Source organism: Lissotriton helveticus, chromosome 3_2 (genome assembly GCF_964261635.1).
Source record: "Lissotriton helveticus chromosome 3_2, aLisHel1.1, whole genome shotgun sequence".
NCBI classification, from domain to species: domain Eukaryota; kingdom Metazoa; phylum Chordata; class Amphibia; order Caudata; family Salamandridae; genus Lissotriton; species Lissotriton helveticus.
Genome location: NC_136062.1, coordinates 388,809,769 through 388,829,849, shown reverse-complemented (window position 1 = coordinate 388,829,849; position 20,081 = coordinate 388,809,769). Strand labels below are relative to the sequence as shown.

General features: G+C 49.6%; 1 protein-coding gene across 22 annotated transcripts in view; it reads right to left on the bottom strand.

The window, feature by feature from the left end:
• PPFIA1 (PPFI scaffold protein A1) overlaps nt 1–20,081 on the bottom strand; it is an 807,831-nt gene that overhangs the window by 379,469 nt on the left and 408,281 nt on the right. The window lies entirely within an intron of this gene.

Below are 20,081 nucleotides of genomic sequence, written 5' to 3'. Positions count from 1 at the left end.
ACTTGAGCAATACCCTTACGCACCAGTAGGTGGCGTTTGTTAGCTCCACGCAAAGTCATCCACGCCAGAAGTTATATCCGAGTCACCTATAAAGGCACGACCTCTGCACGCTGACGTCAGTTACTTTTCATGACTCTCCACGCCAGGTGTGCGTAGCCATGTAGTGTACTGACAGTTTTGTGTTTAGAACAACGAGGGCCCTAAAACGGATCAGTACTGACCTTAAAAACCTGTCCACAGTGCGGGGAATATGGGTAGGTCGGTAAAGAAACTGGAGCTAGATTATGTCTTTACCAGATAAGGCGTTACCGAAGGTAAGCAACTTGTTCATCTGACCGAGACATCTAGCCGCAGATTCCTTACCTTAGAATAGATACCGCAGCAATGCCAACCCCGAAGGAGGAACTGCAGACAAGTTTAGACCTAAACGTCCTGAAGGCCACAGCGGCCAAAAAGTCCATACCTGCAGACTTGACTGTCCAGACAGTAGTGCTTAATGAATTTGTGCAGTGATGCCCACATAGCTGTCGAAAATGTCAGAGTGGAATACCATGCTGCAATGCTGCGGGTGCAGCCTTAGCTTTGGTGGTATGAGCTCTGAAGCCTACACTGTCTCTTGGCCAGAGTGTAAAAAAATGTTGATACAGAGGGTGGCCCATTGCGAGATACTAGTCTTCTGCACCACTTGACCTTTCTTTGATCCAACGTACCCCATGAAGTTGGGGAAATTTGTAGAGCGTGCGTATACCAAAAGGTTTCATGGCGCTAAGCAGACGGCAACAATGCGGGGTGACTATTTGACAGCAAAAGCTTTAGTAAACAACCAGGTTTTCAGAAGAGCTGGTCGTCCAACCAGAACTCTTTAATGCGGTTAAAGTAGACCAACAAAGCTCTTTTTGGGTCCAGACAGTAGAGAAGCTCCACCTCTTTAGAGATGTGCGGAGGAGCATAGAAATTGGGCAAGGGTACGTTACCCCACGTGAAATGGTGAACTATTTTTGGAAAGAAAAAGGCCCTAGTACAATGTAGCAACTTATAACATTAGATGGTCAGGTAAGGAGGCTTAGTTTACAGATCCAGAAATTCGCTTACCCACCTGGCAGAAATAAATGCCATTAAAAAAAGAGGTTCAGATGGAGCACACATCAGAAGGCTGAGAATCAAATTAATGTCCCACTGATGAATAGGGCAGGGGGAACAAATGCACAAGTCTCTTTAGAAATCCATTTACAATGGGGAGTTTAAATCAAGAGGGTTGATCTAGCAGCCTCCAGAAGGCAGCCAAGGCCAAAGGGAACCCCCTAAGAGTGCCCATAGAAGAGCACTGCTGGGCAAGGGCCAAAAAAAAAAAAAAAAAAGAGAAGCGCATGAGAGAGGGAAGCAGGTATCGAATCAATTGACCGTTCTGCACAATATTTTAAATGTTTTTGCCACCAGAAAGCATACATAGTCTTGGTAGATTGACGCCTGGCTGCCAAAATCATATCACAGACTTCAGGAGTAAGATTGAATGCTATCAACTGCCCTTCGCTCAATCTCCATGCAAGAACTGGTGGTGGTGGTGGTGGCCGAAGCCCCGCCAAGAACCTCCGGATGACCCAGTCCGCTGGTGCGTGGAACAAGAGGGTGCCATCAAAGGTGAGATACATCAGCCGTTCGCGCACTTTCTCCGGGAACATACTGTCCTGCAGCCAAGCATGGCGATGAAGGGCAACCGAAGAAGCCATGACACGACCAAGCACCTACAAGATGTCCAGACTGAAGCAAAGAGTAAACGCCGCCAGCTCCCGGCCATCTAACGCATGGTGCCGCAAGACCACACCAGCACCCTCCTGAGAAGCTGCAGATCCAAGGGACTCCGCCAATTCCATATTGTGGCACCAGGAGTACAGTCAGTGGGCCTCACGGGAGGGTGGAGGCAACAGCGACGACAGGGAAGGAAAGGCGGTCTGCAAAAGGAGGCTACTGGCAGAGGGGTGGAGGGAAAGACACGCCGGGTCACGCGGCGCTGGAAGGTGCCGGTGCAGAAGGTGTTGGGGCACCGGACCCCCCGTGGCGGGGCGTATCCAAGTCCCCGTCAGAGAGATATGAAGCAAACCTTCAAAGGAGAGCAGCAGCTCCCTCCCACTAGAGCCCCGGTGCAGAACCTCCAAAAGATGATCCGCTGGTAAATGGGCAGCCGAATCTCCCATGCGCAAAATTCCCATAGCTGTAGAAACAGCGCAAGCGAAGGCCGCACCCGCCTCCGTAGGGCTCCGCGGTGGAAAAATCAGCTCCTCTGTGGGCAACAGCTGCAAACTAAGACGGCCATCCCCCTAGACCAAGCGGAGCGGGAAAGGTCCAGGCCCGAAAAGGAGAAAGTGGTGCCGAAGAGTGGGGGACCTGTGGTTCCTCCAGCGAACACCGCAGCAACGGCAAGGAGCCGTCTTTTGAGGACGTCGGGGAGAAAGCCACGACGCGGCGGTTCTTCGGCAAGGACGACACCAGCGGGCACCCAACCTCTAGGGAAGAGGGGGCATCAGAGGACGAATCCACGATCTTACGCCTGTCCGGTGCTGTAGAGTTCGCAACCTGGAGCAAGGCGGCGTCGTCCAACCACACAGGAGATGCCAGACAGGCCTCCACCCAGTCACACGGGTCCGGGGACAGCAGCTGGGCTGGTGGTGAAGGGGCGGCACCAGAATGGCGCCGACTCGACCTCCGACGAGGCAGCCGCCTGTGTGGAGGAACGAGAAGCACCCGGAGAGCGACAAGGAGTCCCTCACCAGCCTCGACCCATGGGGGGCCCAGAGAGGTCCAACCCCCACGGCGGTGCCAAGGCCGACTCGACCTCCGTCGGGGCAGCCGCCTGCGCGGAGGCACTAGAGGGACCCGGGGACTGACTAGGAGTTCCCCACCAGCCTCTTCCCTCAGCTGCCGGTGCCGTAGCCGCATCACCTCGGCCCCAGACAGAATCGCCACCTGTCTAAAGGGCCGAGGGGTGCTCGGGGATGCGACCCGTGCCCCGGCGACCTCCCGCGACACCACAGGGACTCCCACAGGACTTTGCGGCAAAGCAGAACCGCCGTGGTCCGAAGGAGGGACTCCCGAAGGGCCGCACCCCAACGGCACCACATTCTCAGAGTTTGGAGCCGAACCAGTCTGAGCCGGGCCAAAGCCGCCGGCGACGCCGCGGAGAGCCCTGCATGGTGCAAGGTATCCACCGACGTCCCAGGAGGTGGAGGAGGAGGAGTAGAAGCCAGCAAGGCCTGCAAAGCCGCTGCATTTGTCTCCATCTGGGCTCTCGACGCCCCCTCACCGGGGAACGGTGGATAGGGGGGGACGATACGTGGGCCGCATCACCCGCGGAGAGCCTATGCCCCCAACAGGCCGGAAACCAGCCCTCGGGGACAAACTGCGACACTTACCGACAGGGGAGCAACGCTCTTGCGGGTCAGGAGAGGGATGAGGACGACGACTATGACAGCTGCTCCGAAAATCTTCCGCTGTAGCGGAGCGAGGTGACGAAGCAGATCTGGACATGCGAGACGAGAGAAGTTTCATCCGGCGTTCCCGCTGCGACTTTAGTTTCAACCGTTGACACTCCACGCAATCAGGGAAGCCGTGATCCTCCCCCAAGCACCACATGGAAATGAGGTGAGGGTCCGTCGCCGACAACAAGCGTCCACAAAACGAACACGTCTTGTAGCCCGAAGGCATCCGCGCACTGTTCCCACAACACACGAAAGAGCGAAGGGAAAGCCTAAAGAGGCCCAGAGCATGAACCGGATCCGCGCTGCACGCAGAAAGGGAAATAACTGACGTAGGTGCGCCGGGGTGGGACTTATGTGACCTCGCTGACATCACGTACGCGGATGACGCCTGAGCGGAGTCTCGTGATGCCGCCCCCCCCCCCCCCCCCCCGGGATGCTGGGCAAAAAAATTCCAGACCCAGTCTCACGCCTGGGGATAATTCTACGTTAAGGAATCTGCAGCTAGTAGTCTCTATCAGAATAATATTTTTATACAAACAAAATTGGTTTGAGTTCAGTCTTTGCATGTGTGACATCATTTCTTAGCTGAGTGTGTACAATAAATGCTTAACACTATCCTCTGATAAAGCCTTACTGCTCGCCCACACTACCACAAATAGACAGTAATGTTTTATCTACTTTTACCTCTTCCTACAGTTGCAATTCCACTGGACTCTGTGCACACTATACCTTACTTTGGTATAGTATATACAGCTACATCTTCCCACGGTAGGTGGATGAAAGATAATGCTTTAAAACTTAATACGGAGAAAACAGAGGTATTGTCGTTGGGCACTCAGGAGTCCATCTGGTCCAACATCTGGTGGCCAGAGGACTGCGGACCCCTTCACACTCCAGTTAAGTGTGCCAAAAATCTAAGTGTCATTTTCACGAATACCTTGAATTCTGATACACCGGTCAGCCACACAAGAGCACTTGTTTACTTATTCGAAGGATCCTGAGAAAGATGCTCTCTTACATACCCTTGGCCTTGCGATATACATCAATGCTCGTCACTTAGCGATTGGACTACTGTAACTCACTGTACCTTAGCATTAACGGCTCCTCGTTCAACAAACTTCAAATTGCTCAGAACGCGGCTGCACACCTTGTCATCAATATTCTCAAGCACATGATAGCCCGGCACACTTTAAGCACAATTTGTAGTAAATCACAGTTCAAAAAAAGATCTGGTTCCATAGGCGAGTCGATGTTCGTTTTCAATTTATTCTTTATTTTTCATTCTTTTAAAAGACTTTGGAACGCAACACTTTTGAAACCGCCAACGCGTTTCGTCCCATCCAGGGACTTCTTCAGGGCTAGTATTTAGTCGTCCGAATCACCTTGGCGACCATGTGAGGCGGACGTGATCGAGGAACTCTGCTGTGTGATTCGGACAACTATATCCGGTACATCAACCGTAAATAAAGTCTTGTCACCTGTGAAAAAACTACTTTGAATATATGAGGAGGTGCATAAAACTAAAATGTAAAAATCTCCAGCTGTAATATACGAAAGACTACTCAATCGAACATTCGTTATTATACTTATTTTTTCAAGCCCTGAAGAAGTACCAAGAGCGATGCCTTGAAAAGATGAACAGATTAGTTTCCATAATCCTTCTCGCCTGGAAGGGAAGAAGGGGGAGGATCTTCCGTAGCATTCAGTTAGAAACAGTTAGCCGAGAGCTTAGTGGCCTGGTGATTTAAACAAAGGGAGCTGTTGAGCCACATGCCAAGTCTCTTGATTTGTTCCTTTGGAGCTGGAGCAGGCCAAGACAAGTCGGCCAGACAAGAGCAGGGTTGGGTGAAGGAGAGTTGCCCAGGAGCATAAGCTCCGTTTTGTCCCCATTTAACTTGAGGTGTGAGAATTTCATCCACTCTGCTACCACCTCTAGGCAGGGACCTAGGCTGCAAGATGAGCTCTCAGGGTGGTTTAATGCCACTACATGCCGAGTGTCATCTGCGTAGGTGATGATCTTTATGCCGAATGGATGGACAATCTTCGCTAGGGGAGCCACATAAATATTGAATAGCGTTGGGCTCAAGGAAGAACCTTGAGGAACCCTACAACTAAGAGGCAACTCCTAAAAAAAGACATGAGAAAAGAGAAAAGCGGTCACTGAGGAAGGACTGGAACCAGGTTAGTGCTGTACCTGTCACTCTAGAGAGCACTGGGATTTTGAGTGAGGGCCTCTCATACTAGGACAATGGACTCAATCTGAGTGGGAAGAAAGGACAAACAAATCTTTTGGTGGAAAAATTCTACCAGATTGTTGCAACGAGTTAGTGCTCCCTCAGCAGTCGGGGGTTTCTGCGGCAAGGTAGAGAGCGATTTGGCAATATGAAAAATCTCCTTGAGTGAGTTTGCAGCTGTACTCATTTTTTCCTCATAATATAAGGTTTGAGCGTTTTTAATTTCTGATTTGTAAAGCCTAATTGCCTTCTGAAGAATTCTGTTTCCACCTTCTTTCTAGTCTTCTGCAGGCCTGCTTTAGAGCCCTCAGTTTGGGAGAGAACCACAGGGCTGTTTGTTGGTCTGCTTTTCTTGTAGGTGGGTTTCTAGGGTGTGTCAAGGATGCTTAAAATCTATAGATTAAAATCATCGGTAACCCAAATGGGGTCAGGGTCGCTGATTGGTCTTGTAGCGTCAAGAACTGTGGTCCAGTGGTTGGTGACGAGCTTTGACCATTTCCTTTCCAGTGTCGGAATAACACTCTGGGAAAGAATAGGCGCAGAACAGAGGAATCAAAAAATGGTCTGTCCAGGAGAGTGGTGTAGGGGTGCCTACAGAAAGATTATGCTGGTTACTTAACACATGATCAAGAAGATGACCCTTGACATGCGTGGGGGCGAATCCTTCCTGCCGGAGTTGGATTTCCAGGAGACTCGTTGATAGCTCATTGGCTGCATGGTTAGAGGGGTCATTTAAGTGGATGTTAAGATCCCCAAGCACAGTGAAATTAGCTGGGGATAATGCTTGATTGGGAACATACTTGGGAAGATCATTGAGAAATTGCCCTATAGTTCCTGAGGCAATCCAAGCAGCACATAGTATCTGCCTCACGGCAGACAGTATAGAAAGGTATCATTCGCAGTAATGAGTATTATTGCCTGTATCAAAAACCTTCTGGCCCATGGCTTCCAGTGTTTTAGATTTCCAGTCCAGAGAGGCACGGTGGTGCAGTTTGGAATATGAAGCCTGATCCACCTAGTTATCTGGCAACAGCTATGAAACAAGAAGGAATAGTTACCTGTAACTCTGCCCAGCTCGCCGCCGCACTCAGCAGCTCCGCTCCCACCGCCACAGACTATGACCACTAACACCGCTGTCTGCACGCTACACAACTGGATCACCGAGACTGCGCCAACATTATTGCCCCCCTTCCCCCCAGGAAAACCTCCAACTGTCAAGCCAAGAAAGCCAGCGGGATCTTCATCGAAATCCGAGAATCAAGACGCACCAGCAGATTCCTCGAAAAGTTAAGGAGGTACTCCAAAATCCCAAGCCAAGCTCGACAACTTCAAAGCAGCCACCACCGCCCATCACAAACTCATCAGTTACTCAAGGAAGAAAGCACTCTAGGACAGACTCTAGACCCACGTACACAACAGCAAGGAACTCTTCAGCATCATCAAAGAGTAGGCCCAATCAAACACCGAAACCCACAGGCCCACATTTTCAACCCACTTTCTACCACCCACGCACAATGCGCAGAGAAGCCTCTTACACTTTCATACTGATGTGCTACAGTGCCTCTCCAGGCAATGAGGCGCTATAGAAGCCCACCACAGCAGAACATAATTCAAGCAACGTAACTGAGCGCTGTTTAAATTGCTGTAAAAGCAGGTTGTGCCCCAGGAAAATGTTGTTAAACCGTGCCTGTCTTGCTCCGCCTGTTTACCCAGGCAGAGGACACTGTATTGATGCAACTTGAAGGCAGAACTAGAGGGATATTTACTGAATAATTCAGTCCAGGACCACAGATCCAAAAGCATTGGAATAAAACCCCTCCATAGTTTTCTGTGCATGTGTCAGAGAAGCCCAAATAGAGCGCTACAGATGCCAGGGATGGAAATCCCCCTCTTTTTATGAGATGAGCAGTCACAATTCCAGGTCTGTTTTCTCTCCCTTGAACATCTAAGGCCGATAAGATCCCCTTGTGAGCCATATGGTGAGGATTCTTAACCAACAAAATGGTACTCGGAAGGAAGAGATTGAGTGGTGCCTAACCTAAATTCGACCTCTTGGTACGCCGTAGTTCCGGTTTAACCTCCCTTACCTGTTTTATCCAGCTCTTTACGGTATGAGAACTTAGAGGTCATTATTTAAAAACAAATGTATTCCAGCACTGCTTTTGAAGTGCTGGTGATGCCCCGTTTAAAGCAGAACAACCGTGCTAAAATAAAAGTGCTTCATTAGTATCACCATCACCCTCTAGCGCCCGTGCTGAGAAACGGCTGGATTTTCTAATTAAAGGTACTGCCTTCCCGTTGAAATACCATCCTTTCCACTGCTCTTTGAGGACTTTTGCAATGCAATCGGTCTTGCATTTTTGTGAGTTTAAGCTAATGGCATTGTACATGACAATGCCTTTTATTTATGTTTTACAAACAAAAACAAAGATAAAAGGCATTGTTATTTGCAATGTCAATAGTTCAAACTTGCTTAAATGCGAGACCTATTGCATTGCAAATGCTTGTTATTCTAGCTCCTTGTTGGAATATTAATAGCAGGGGTACTAGAGAACAATGTAACCATAATGAGTTAAAAGCCTCTAGTGTTGGTCAACATGATTCCAGCCTCCACAGGGCTCTTCCTCAGGACCAGAAAGGGGCTAGCCCTGTGCGTTCCACTCCAAAGTGACCTCAAAGGTGAGGTGAATAGATAATTAGTGATAAGTTATGTGCCACACCTACTGTGTGTACACTATATACATACGATTTGACTCACTGGATCGTAGTAATTCAAATGAGGTCCAGAATTGCCCCGTGGTCTGGAGGGATTGAGGAGCTCGTAGTCAATATGCGGTCTCCAGGGGTACAAGTAGGTGAATCACCGGCAAGGCGTGCTCAGATCCAAGTGAGACTACGAGCCAAATCAACTTGATTGGAGGGTCATACACCACCCAAGCGAGGTTCCATATCCGGTATTCCAGTTTTTCTGTGTACATGATTGAAAGGAGGGTGGATCGAGCTTAATACCCTCTACCTCCCCCTATTTTTGAAGCAACGTATACATGGCCCTGCTCACAACCATCATCAGATCACACTGACTCAACACTCTCATACGCAGACGACACCAAACTCATCGTCTCCATATCCAATAAACCCAGCATCTCCAAACACAACTTTCAAGATGGAATGGAAGCAGTCGCCAGGGCGGTGTGGAATAGCAGCCTACAACTCAACAAGGACAAAACCGATGTGCTCATCATGGGCCCACACCGTGTTGCCTGCAACGACTCATGGCGCCACCCCTCGGGAATCCTCCCTCCCCCACGGACCACGCACGCAACCTCGGAATCATCCTGGACTCCGAACTAAAAATTGATCACCAGACCAATGCAGTCACCTCTTTCTGCTCCCACACCATCCACCTACTCCAAAAGAACTTCAACTAGATTCCCCTGAACACAGGAAAACCGTCACCCACCCCCTCATCAGAAGCAGACTAGATTACGGCAACGCACTCTACACTGGGATCAACAAGAACCTCTCCCGCAACCTCCAGAACGTTCAGAACACCGCCGCCAGACTAGTCCTTAACCTACCTACCGCTCCACTGCCACATGAGTCACCTCCTACAGACACTACACTGGCTCCCCGTCGAGAAGAGAATCTATTTCAAGCTTCTCATCTACGCCCACAAGGCCCTTCATAACATGGGACCCGCCTACATGAACCATCGCCTCACGTGCCATGCACCCCAAAGATCCCTTTGCTCGGCCCAGCTTTCTTTTACAACGGTACCACACATCAAGAAGATCAGGAGGCCGCTCCTTCTCCCTCCTCGCTACCAAGGCAAGGAACTCCTTCGCTCTCCACCTCCGACAGACCATCACTCCCCAAATTCTTGAAGGACCTCAAGAACTGGCACTTCGACAGCGCTCCATGAACATCCAGGAGCTGCGTGTCCCCGCATCCCCCCAGCGACTTCAGATTATCCAGGTGAGTAGCTGCACTTTATAAACCCCCGATTGATTTAGGATTTGTTCTCTCATAGGGGAATTTCCACTATAGTCATAAGCACTCAGTAGTCCCGCCCGCGTTCGGGCCCCAGGAATACTACATCAATATATATCTTCTTAAGTATAAACTTTCGTCTTTCTTCAGGAAGGTCTCAAAAGACATTTAAGAAAGAGATTATGCAGCCTATATTCATAAGCTACAATGGCTGAATTCTTCAACATGAAGTTAAAAAAGGGCCAGACCAAAGTAAGTGTGTAGAATTTCAAGATGTTTTAGCAAACAGCATAAATCTCCCTCACCAACCTTTTTTTTATACTAGAGATGAAGAGCAGGGCCGTGTAGCTCCATAGGCTGTCATTATAAGGATAAAAATAGAGACTGTGAGCCCGCTTCACAGAACTAACTAAAGACAAAATCCTAAACCTACTACCATTTTGGTATTCACAGAAGGCATTTACTCATTTCAGTATTCACATTAGTTAGGAGTCCTAACTTTAGTACTCCTAAATGCCTTCTGTGAATACCGAAAGTCTTAAAGCTTGGATTTTTCTCAGTTTAGGAGTCCCAACTTTACTACTCCTAAATTGAGTAAAATCCTAACTTTAAGACTTTCAGTATTCACAGAGGGCATTTAGGAGTCCTAAAGTTAGGAGTCCTTACTTTACTACTGCTAAACTGAGAAAAATCCTAACTTTGAGACTTTTGTATTCACAGAAGGCATTTTGGAGGCCTAAGGTTAGGAGTCCTTACTTTTGTGAATACCAAAATGAGTAAGTGCCGTCTGTGAATAACAAAATGGTAGTAAGTTTTGGATTTTGTCTTAAGTAAGTTCTGTGAATCGGGCCCTGTGCCTTTAAGAACCCAGACGCTATCAGTATTCCATCATGCACAGCAGGTAGCAGTTGCTTCAGTTCTATTTTCCAGTTCCTGCTGACAGTAGCATCGCGATCAACTTGTTTAGGTTTTTTCTCTTAAAAGTCTCGACAGACATTGGTGATAACTCCTTTATTCATGGTCTTTCATCTCTCCCTGCCTTTTTCTGTTTTCTGACACAAAAGTGAGGTGTTTAAAATAAAATGCCTTCATTATTTGACAAGTGCCCGAGATGTGGTAGGGAGAAGTACAAAACAGACCCTCACAAGGTCTGCAACATCTGTCTACCACCATGTCATGTTCCGAGCGCATGCCATCATTGCAGGAATTATTCGCGGCACACCTTACGTGAAAGGGAGTAGATTCGCCTTCACAGGTCTCTCTAGAGATAGTGCCAGCAAACACAGCCCAAAGGTGGACGTTCAGAGTGAGAGGCAGGTCAATCTTCCACGAGGGCTCTTTCTTCAACCTTTACATGACGTGGGAGTAATTAAGGCATTCTTATGGCCTCGGAACCAGGGACAAATCTTTCACCCGGGCAAACTTCAGAGTATAAAGAAGAAGCTGTTCATCAAGGCAAGTACTAACATTGTCTTCAGTCACCAGATTTTTTATTTTTTTTAACCAGATTTTAAAGACAGCACTGATAACTACTCAACAAGGCATAATGATCGCGTTGGGGGTGGGGGGGGGCGTTGGCATGGACAGCATTGGATGAGGTGGATGGCACAGTGGTTTCTGATGTCTATCTAGGTGCAGACCTGGGCAGGTGGAGGACCAGGGTCAGTAGGTGGCCAGGTTAGAGCAGCTGCAAGCTCACTTCAAACCTGAAAGTGGTTCTAAGGATACCAGAGTCACCCTAAAGTTATCCGACTTAGCCAGAAGGAAACGTATACTTTCCCAACTGTCGGTGTAGTCTTGCAGCTTGAAGACTTTCTGAATTCACTATGCTGTGCATTATTCCGCCATCTAGTGGTTGGGTCCGGAACTGTAGTCTTTTTTTTTGGGTGTTCTATGTCACTCTGACGTGCTTCCTCTGGAAGCTCCCACCTTTGGTCACCATCTTCGGATTCTTATTCAAATTCTTGTGTTATTCTTGCTTACCTCTTATTTTCTAAGTCTTGTTCCTCTTTAAACCCTTTCCTCATGTCTCATCTTTCTGGCAGAGGAGGGTGGGTTCGCTAGTGAATTCAGATAGTCTTCAAGCTGCAATACTACATCGACAGGTAAGAAACTAAACGTTTTGCAGCGTGAATCTTTCTGGATTCACTATGCTGTGCATAGACTTTGCAGCGGTTTGTCCTTATTGCAGTGGCTGGGTGGAAGATGAGCACTGGTTACAATATGTTATGTTATGTTACACACATTTGTATTGCGCACAGCTGCCCCAGCTAAGGGGCGTCCTGGCGCATGGCAGGCAAATGTGCAACAGATACCAAGAACACAACAATAAAAGCAAAGGGGCAGTTTAAAAAAGAAAAGTTTTCAGAGCCTTACGAAACGCTAACAGATTGTCTATTAGCCGCATCTCAAGGGGGAGGGAGTTCCAAAGCTCAGCTGCCTTGACCCGGAAGGACCGGCCACCAACCCGACACAGCCTGTATCGGGGGATCACGGCAAGAGCTTGGCTCCCCGATCTCAAAGAGCGGGTAGGGACGTGCCAGGACAAAAGCTCTTCAAGAATGAGAGGACCTCCTCCCCTCAGGATCTTAAACGCCAGGCAAAGCACTTTAAACTGAATGCGTGACTTGATGGGCAGCCAGTGCAGCGATCTCAGAGTGCCAGAGACAGAGCTCGTTCGAGGTAGGCCGACAATGGCTCTTGCCGCGGCGTTCTGCACACGTTGGAGGCGGACAGTCTCTGCCACATTGGTCCCTACCAGGAGAGAGCTTGCATAGTCCAGGCGAGATAACACAGTGGCCTGGACTATCAGCTGCCTGGTACCACGGTCAAAGAACTTCAGAATGGGACGCAGCGACCGCAAGATGCCAAAGCAGCAGGCCGCGATTTTCTTCGAATGGCCCACATAGCTGAGAGCAGGGTCCATCCATACTCCCAGATTCTTTAGTTCCATGACCGGGCAGGGGACCGGCCCCAGTTCAACGGGCCACCACTTGTCCCCCCAAAGTTCCGCCCTCCTACCAACGATCATGATCTCTGTTTTGTTGGCGTTGAGTTGGAGACAGTTGTTCTTCATCCAACTTGCCACCGCCCTAAGCCCACTCTGAAACCTAGGGGCGTCCCGGTCCGCATCTCCGCTGATCGTAACCGCTAGCTGAGTGTCGTCAACATATGAGACCATAGTCATGTCCCATTGCTTGACGACCTCAGCCAGCGGTCTCACGTACAGATTAAACAGCGTGGGGCTCAGCGAGGAGCCTTGCGGGACTCCCTGTCTCAGAGGATGGAATTGGGACTGGAACGGTGGCAAAGCAACGCTAAAGAAACGATCGTCCAGGAAGGAGCGAAACCACTGGAGGGCAGTGCCACCCAGCCCAATCTCCTCCAGGCGGTGTAACAGGATGGGATGGGACACAGTGTCAAACGCGGCGCTCAAGTCTAATAGCACGAGCGCCGCTGTCTGCCCTGCATCCACCACTGTACGAAGATGTTCCGCCATGGAGAGAAGGGCGGTCTCCGTACTGTGGCCAGGACGGAAACCGTTCTGGGTGGGATCCAAGATGTTAGCCTGGATAAGGTGGGCCGAAAGAACTTTGTTGACATGGGCCTCTAGGACTTTGGTAGGCCAAGGGAGCAAAGAGATAGGCCGATAATTCTCGGGCTTGTCCGGGTCCAATGAGGGTTTCTTTAAGATAGGAGAAACCACCGCCCGCTTCCAGCTACGGGGAACCGTGCCTGACTCCAACGAGATGTTAATCAAGGAGTGCACCACGGTCCGACCCACGAACGACTGATCTCTAAAGAGAGTCGAACTGAGCGGGTCAGCAGGGGACCCAGATTTAACCTGCTTCGCCAAGATGTCAAACCCTTCAGATGTCAACGGGGGCAGCGTATGCAAAGAGACGTCTCCATAGATGTTAGTCGGGGACCCCACTGGGGGCCCTGTAGATGGAAAGGTCCTATAGATGTTTTGGACCTTATCCTGAAAGAACACAGCAAGGGCCTCACAGTGAGCGGTGGAGCCAGTCGTCGGAGCACCGGGGCGTTTAGCTAAAAGATCCTTCATCAGTTTAAAAATAGTTTTAGAGGGATTGGAGCTGTTGCCAACCTCGGCAGTATAGTAAGTTGCCCGAGCTCGGCAGATAGCCCGATGGTAAGATTTGACGGAGGCGAGGTAGATAGTTTTTTTTCCCATATCGTACGCCTTCCGCCAAGCCCTCTCTGCTCGCCTACAATTACCCTTAAGTACACGAAGGGCGCCGTCGTACCATGGGCTGGAATCCCTAGAGCTGATCTTACAGGCGGTAAGAGGAATAAGCGCATCAAGCGCCTTAGAAATCCAAGCGCAGAACCCGTCGTAACCTGAGTCAACAGTTACAAAAGGATCTAATGGCTCTGCAGCAAGGACACGATGGAAATCCTCCAACCGAAGTTTGCTCCAGTGCCGCCTTACGACCAGTTTTGCAGGGGGGATAGTAATCCTACCCGGCAGGGGGGTACTGATGGTGACCAAAGAGTGGTCTGTCCAGCCAAGGGGTAGGACGGCACTAACAGAGGCATCAGGCAGGTTGGTAAAGAAAGGGTCCAACGTATGGCCGCCGATATGGGTAGGCTGTTGAACCAATTGCGTCAGCTGAATGGCCTCCAGATCCGCAAGAATGCCGTTAACCAGGGGGATGTTAGGTCTATCGAAATGAAGGTTAAGGTCCCCCAGGATAGAAAAATTGGGACAACCTACCACCAAGGAGCTAACCACATTGGGAAAAGCAGCGCGAAACGCCACTTCGCTCCCAGGGGGACGATAGACCACCATCCCTGAAAGGGAGAATTGAGGGGAGACAAGGATCTTGAACATCGCACTTTCACACCCTGCAATGGCCAAGGGCGCCCAGCTGCAAGTGAAGCTGGATCGAACAGCAAGAGCGATTCCCCCTCCCCTGGTTGGTCGATTGAGGGTAAAGACCGTAAAGTCAGAGGGAAATGCCAGATTGATAATGGCCGCATCGTCGTCTTTCAGCCATGTCTTAGTGATAGCCACGATGTCCGGGCCTTCTTCCTGTAGCAGGTCATACACGGCCTGATAGTGAAGCACCAGAGACCTGGCATTGAAACTAAAGATGCGGAGGGAATCCTCAGGGTGGTTGCTGCAAGCGTCCACTACCTGGTGCATGGATACAATGGAGGTGGAACATTCCAGAGTCCATCGACAGCCGGCACAATGGTGGGGGCCAGCTAGTGGATGTAAAGGGGGGAGGCTACAACTTACAGTGCGTCGTCCCAAGTCCCGCAGGCTTTCGCTAGAGTACACCAGCATGGCTAAGAATGCAGCCACACACCGGACTAGCAATGCCTGATATGTGTTGTAAGACCTTCTGTCCCACTTGCGCTTCTTTGTTCATTTGGATATCCACACAGTAATGCTTAGTGAACGTGTGCACTGAAGACCATGTTGCAGCATGGCAAATGTCTTGAATTGATGTGTTAGCGAGAAACGCAATTGTAGCTCCTTTCTTCCTTGTTGAGTGAGCATGAGCGCTCCTTGTAACTGTTGCCCAGATCTGCTGTGGCATAATTGAATGGTTTGTGCAATCCATCGCGCAATGGTATTTTTGGTAACTGGTCGTCCCAAAAAACTGCTTGCGAAGGAAACAAAGAGTTGCTTTGTCCTTCTGCACTCGTTTGTCCTTTCTATTTAGTGGATCACCGCCCTCCTGGCATCCAGTCTGAAGCGCTCTCTCTGTGCTTGTGGTTGGTTTTTGGAAAAAACAAGGTATTTGGATTGTTTGGCTAATGTGAAACAGAGACACCACCTTTGGCATGAAGTCTGGGTCTGTTCTCATACCATTCCTATCACTGTGTATCTGCAGGTAGGGCTCTTGAAGACTTAGCGCCTGCAACTCACTTACTCTCCGTAGTGATGTGAGAGCTACTTAGAAGGCTATCTTTATAGCGTGAGCATGTGCAGTGTAACCTTATGCATCGGCTCGAATGGTGCCTTCATCAATTGGGTCAGCACTATGTTGAGGTTCCATGCAGGTACTGGCATTCTGTTTGGAGGTGCGATCCTCTTCGCCCCTTCTAGAAATCTCTTTACGAATTTGGAGGTGAAGAAACTTTTCCATGTTTCTCCTCCAGTGTAAGGCACAATCGCCGCTAAGTGCACCCTTAGGGATGTGTAGCTTAGTTTGCTTTGCAGTACATGTGTTAAGTATTTTAGCACTGTTGACTTCCTTGTGATTTCCATTGCAATTTTTTCCTAATGCACCATTCTGAGAATCTCTTCCACTTTGCTAAGTAGCATTTACCTGTGGTAGGCCTTCTTGCCTCCGTGAGCACTGCCATTGTGCTTGCCGGTAGTTTGAGGTGTGCAAACTCTAGGTCTTCAAGAGCCATGCCGCCAGGCTGAGGCTCTCTGGCTCTGGGTGTAGCACCCTTCCGTTATGCATTGTTCACAGGTCCCTTCTTTTTGGGAATCTGTGTGTAGGTGCCTGCGCCATCTCCACAATTTGCGAGGACCAAGACTGTCTGGCCCACTGAGGTGCTATTGGATCAGTGACATGTTGCGGATCCTGCATTTGCTGAGTACCCTGTGTATCAGTGGGATTGGGGGAAAAGCGTATCCAAATGTCTTCGACCAATTTACCCATAGCGCATTCCCTTGTGACCGATGGTCTGGTTGTCTGGATGCGAAGTGTTGGCATTTTGAATTTTGGTGTGTTGCAAATAGGTCTATTTGTGGTGTAGCCCACTTCCGGAATAGTCTCTGTAATTCCTGTTGGTTGATCTCCCATTCGTTGGATGCTGACGTTTACCTGCTGAGTCTGTTTGCCTCCATGTTGTCCTTCTCTGGGAGATGTATTGCTAGTAGGTCTATCCTTAGTGGGATGGCCCATGTCCATATCTCCTGTGCTAGCCACAATAGCGCTACTGACTGTGTTCCTCCCTGCTTGTTGATGTCGAACATGGTCGTGGTGTTTGTTTGTACCAACACTCTTTCCGTACAGCTGCTTCTGGAATGCTTTCAGGGCTGGAAACACTGTTTTTAGTTCCAGGTAATTGATGTGCTTGACCGCATCCTGCTGCGACCATAGCCCTCTCACCTTGAGCTTGTGCATATGCGCGCCCCACCCCATCTGGGAGGCGTCGGTTGTGATGGTCACTGTTGGAGTTGGTTGTCTGAATTGTTTCCCCTGCAATATATGTTGTTTGTTCCACCACGCTATTTCCTGATGCACTGCATGTGTGACACCCATTGGTTCTTCCCAACTCCCAGTTGCCTGTGACCATTGCTGCTGTATCCATTCCTGGAATGGCCTCATGTGTAGTCGAATATTTTTGACTAGGTGAATGCATGACGCCATCATTCCCATTTGCTTGCTCACTCACGGTCAGAAATTGCCCCATGCTGTAATGACGTGTTTCCTTCAGTATTGCCAATGTTCTCTTCCTGCTGGGGAACACTTTGGCCGGTATGGTGTTGTTCTCTGCCCCTAAGAAGATCTTGATTTGCTCTGGCTCTGTTGACGATTTCTCCGAATGAATCGAGAAGCCCAGTCCCGTCAGTGTTAGTATGACGTGCTGAATGTGTAGTTTGCATTGACCGTACGAACCTGCCTTTACGAGCCAGTCGTCGAGACTGGGGTATACGTGTATTCCTTGCCTTCGTAGGTGTGCTGTGACAGCTGCTAGGCATTTTGTAAACACCCTTGGTGCGGATTTCAGGCCGAATGCCAGCACTGTGAACTGGTAATGGCTTTGGTTGCTCACAAACCTTAGCAGGCGCTTGTGTTTGTGGTTGATGGGGAAGTGTAAGTATGTGTCCTTTAAATCTATAGTAGCCATGAACTCCCCTTGCTGTATTTGTGTTATTACCTCTTGTAGGGAGGTCATCTTGAATTATTGAGTCCTTATGAATTTGTTCAGGAACCTTAGATCCTGGATAGGGCTTAGCGTTTCGTCCACCTATGGCACCAGGAAGTAAGCTGAGAAAACCCCCTTGTTCCTTTGGTTTTGCGGTACCACCTCTTGCCTCCTTGCTGAGCAATTCTTGCGCCTCTTGCTGCAAGAGTGGGAGCTCCTTTGCTGAGTGTGCCTTTCTTCTTCGTTTTCTGTTTGGAGGTTGTCTTTCTAACTCTATACAGTATCCGTATTTTATGATGTTTAGTATCCATTTGTCCGATGTGACCTTCCTGGATGAAGTCTCTTATTCTTCCCCCTACCGGTGTGGAGTGTTTGAAGTACTATTTGTCATTGAACGTATGGCTGCATCTTTTCTTTTTGTCTTTCCGCCCACCCCGTGGGTGTTGCTAGGGTGGGGGCCTGTTGCATGGCGGAGTCACTTGGTTGAGGGCTGTTGTCCTCCCCTTCGTGTTTGTCCGCGTCCTTTTCCGCGCCCTCGAACGGACTGTCCCCGGGGTTGGTACTGCCACTTTTGCTGCTGCTGTCCCTGCTGCTGCTGGCCTTTGTTGTTCCCTTGGTAGCCTTGCTGGAACGTTTGGTGCGATGTGGTCGGCACGTTGCCACCACTTCTACCACCTGGCCTCCTTGTGGTGTGCCTCTTTTACCCTGAACTGCAACGCCCCCATGGACCTTGCTGTTTCGTTGTCCTTCTTGAGCTGCGTCAACTTGTCAACTGGCGTGCTGAACAGTTACTTTCCATTAAAGGGTGTATTTAAGATGTTACTTTGTACCTCTAGCTTGAAACCAAAAATTCTGAGCCTTGCATGTCTTCTCTCGGTTACTCCTATCATTAGCCTACTCGATGTTTCTTCAGCATCCAATGCCGATTTTAGGGATGTGTTTGCCATGTTCTTTCCTTCTTCTACCAGGTGCGCTGCCCTTTGTTGGTACTGATCTGGTAGATGCTTTAGGAGCTGCCCCACTACATCCCAGTGTTGGTATGCGTGCCTGCTGATCAGGTTGTTAAAATTTGCGATGCGCCAATGTATTGCCGCATTTCTCTCCACCTCTCTCCCTGTGAGATCCATCCTCCTACTCTCCTTGTCTGGAGGTGGTCCGAACTTAGTGGGAACATTAGCCCTCTTCCTAGCCGTTGCTGCAATTATGGAGTCGGCTGGCACTGACCCATGGATGTATGCAGGGTCCTTTGAAGAATGTGAACTTCTCCGTTCTAGCTGTCACAGCTCAGCATAGTGCTGGCTCCTTAAAGGCCTCTCTTCCCTGGTCCAGCACACTAGTGTCATGGGCAGGAATTGGCTCCTAGTCTGTTGAGGCAGTAGAGTTTCCAGGAGAAAATATGCCTTGGGGTTCTCCTCCTACATTTTCACTCCTTAAGTCTGTGCAGCCTTTTGTACGACCATGTTATAGATCCCTATGCCGTCTGGCGGCAAGAGCCTTGCAGGGAAGTGTCTACGCCTTCTTACGGCGATTCAGCGGTAAGATCGTGCCATTCCACGCGTTGTGCCTCCGAGGATGTTGAGTCCCAGTAGGATTGCAGATGTTTGTCGCCTTCTCCCTCGAAATAGTAGTCTTTTTCTCCCAGTTCCTCGACGGGTTTGGGCGTTTTAGGGGTTGCACGTCTATGTCGTCCCTTTCGACTTCGACCGCGGGTTTCAGCGGGATGGTGTATTGGATCATCTTCTCGTCAAAGTCCTTTTTTCGCAGTAGGATGCTCACCATTTAGGCCTCGAGCCTCCTCTTCTTCCTCTCCATCTCGGCGGCATGTTCGGCGTCGAGGGTTGGAGCACTTCTCTTTGAGGCCGTCAACATCGACACTTCTTTCCTCGGCGCCGATGTGTCCTTTCCGAGGGCAACCTTCAACGGTTTTTTGAGGGTTTTCGCTAATTGGGAGTCTTTTTTGAAGGATCTGCTCGGTTGACTGTCCCTGGAAGCTGTTGCTTTAGTCGAGTGTTTCGGCGGCAGAGCACCCTTTGAGGACTTAGATTCACTTCTACGAGTGTAGCTCTGGGCTTTAGCTTCACCCTTTCGAGTGTCGCTGGGATGTTTAGGGGTCGACGACTCCTATACCTCCTTCAACGTCTTCTTATGGACCTCGACGACCGAGCAATCCTCAGTTCCTTTGGCGATGTTGTCCTCTTCTACACTGGAGAGGCCCAAGTCTCGTAGTGATGGAGGTGGCCCCTGCCCCTGCATGTTGTGGTTCGCCCTTCTCTACCTCTCCCTTACTCGGAGGGTCTTAGGTGTAAACCGCGAGCAGGTATTGCAGTCTTCACTTCTGTGGTCGAGCGGCAGGCAGAGGTTGCAGACTATATGTTGATTCTTCTGGGTGTACTTGTGTTGCCAATTGGTGCAAAATTTGAATGGTGTTTTGTCCATCCCCGCATTCAGAGAGCCTCCTGCTAGCGCATTCTCCGTTGAACGCCGAGGTTTTGTTCGTAAAACTTCTTCTTTGTCACTCCGGTTA